The 1,901-nt window shown below is 35.6% G+C and overlaps 1 non-coding gene across 1 annotated transcript; it reads right to left on the bottom strand.

The window, feature by feature from the left end:
* Nucleotides 1-629: 629 nt before the first annotated feature.
* LOC128593035 (small nucleolar RNA SNORA33) lies at nucleotides 630-736 on the bottom strand. Its single transcript, XR_008382218.1, has one exon. It is a non-coding gene; the product is annotated as a small nucleolar RNA SNORA33 (small nucleolar RNA).
* Nucleotides 737-1,901: the final 1,165 nt, after the last annotated feature.

Here is a 1,901-nt window from a genome sequence, read left to right as displayed (position 1 = left end):
CTGGGTGGTCAGGCAGCATTGTCAGATGTCAAAATAACTTTGAAAGGCAGTTCCTGGCAAGATAAGGACTTCAGGGAAAAAGCTTCAATGGAACCAACCCAGAAAAGGGGCTGTCATTTCCAGACCTTCTTAATGTACAACCAGAAGACTGACAGCTGGTGTGAATCTTCTCCCTTCAAGGCGCAGGTGTTGGCGGCTTTATAGATAAGGGCAGTCCTAATCATAAACGCAATGGCACTTGCAAAAAACAGTAGAATTAGTAAATCCCTTAGAAGCTTAAATCCTGGTGCATGCTTCTTAGCCTTAATAATAAATGTCCTTTTGGCATTTTCTCCATAGAATAGGGCCCTTTCATCTGCATTAAAAATCTGTTCAAGCAGATACTCTTTCTCATCAATGATTTTTTATTAATGGCATCTAAGAACTTATCTCCTGCCTTACGTATTATCTTGACGTTTTTTAAGCCAAAATTTTTTCTAAAATTATGAAACCTTCCTTTGCTGGCATTCATTTCTTCAATTTTGAATCCTTCACCTTTTTTTCTATATTGTCAAATAATAACTATAAGTATGCCTTTCTTATGATAATCCTCTACTCACATAAAACTTGCATTTCTTTTTTTTTTTTTTTGTTATAGCCATTTTTGGGGACCTTAACGACTTCAATGTCCGTAAGGCTCGTAACATGGCTTTCCTATTGCCAGCTTTTAAAAACAAAAAAACAAAAAAACTTGCATTTCTAATATGTGATAAAAAGTTATTTCCCAAAAGGTGTAAAGTTTCTGTTCTTTCTGATGTATCTGCAGTGACAGCTTCATTTGTTTCCCATTGGTTTCTTTCTTTCTTTTTTTTAAATGATGGTCCTTACAATAGATTTGCTTATCCTGAAATTGTGAGCAGCTGCAGTTGCCCAGCTCAATCTATGCTACATATTAAGCAGCTCAATTTTTTCTTGTAATGTCATGACTTTCCTCAGTTTCTTGGGAGTAGCACTTCCAGCATCATTAGTGACACTTTGTATAGGTCACATGGTGTCATTCAAGGTTTACAGCATTGTACGAAACACACAACAACCAGGAGGGATTACATTTTACCGTGATATGCAATTTACTGGAAAGACAAACTGCTCAGACAAAGATGTTGGCATCAAATACCCTTTAATGGGGGATATTTGCAACATTTTGGTTCAATATAATAGGAACAGGAGATTGCTGTGAATTATTACAGTGAATTGTATGCAGTTATGATCTGATACTTCATCTTTATGTTTGCTTACATTTCCTGGACTGCAAATGGCATTATGTATGGTCTGTAAGTGTTTGTATGCATACGTTTTGATAAATTTTAACTTTTTATAATAGATTTATGTATATCTGTGGTAGTAAATGATAAAAATAGAATAGTATCTGTAATTCATATATTTTATACAGTCATTGAATACCTTTTTCTTGATTTCCAGGCTGTGCAGTCCATTGGCATTTTTTTTGCAGATTGTCACAAATCTTCAAAAAGTTTCCAGTATATTTATTGAAAAAAAATCCATGCATAAGTGCATCTGTGCAGTTCAAATCTATGTGGATTAATGGTCACCTGTGTTAAAATATAGGTCAGAAAATTTTTTCTGTAAAGGCCAGATGAAAAACATTTCAAACACTAAGGGCTATATGTTCTCTGTTCAGCCGCTCTGTTCTCTGTTCTCTGTTCTCTTTGCGGCAGAGCAAATGCAATTGTAGAAAACACTTAACAAATAGGTGTGGCTAAATTTCAAGAACGCTTTATTTTTTCCAGTGTTGGTGGGACTGGAAACTAATACACCCTCTTTGTGTTTGTTTGTTTGTTTTTTTGAGACAGAGTCTCTCTGTGTTGCCCTAGGTAGAGTGCCTTGGCATCACAGCTCACAGC

This window comes from Nycticebus coucang, chromosome 8 (assembly GCF_027406575.1).
Source record: "Nycticebus coucang isolate mNycCou1 chromosome 8, mNycCou1.pri, whole genome shotgun sequence".
NCBI lineage: Eukaryota > Metazoa > Chordata > Mammalia > Primates > Lorisidae > Nycticebus > Nycticebus coucang.
Note: the sequence above shows the minus strand (reverse complement) of the source record. Positions and strands in the feature narration are given on the sequence as shown.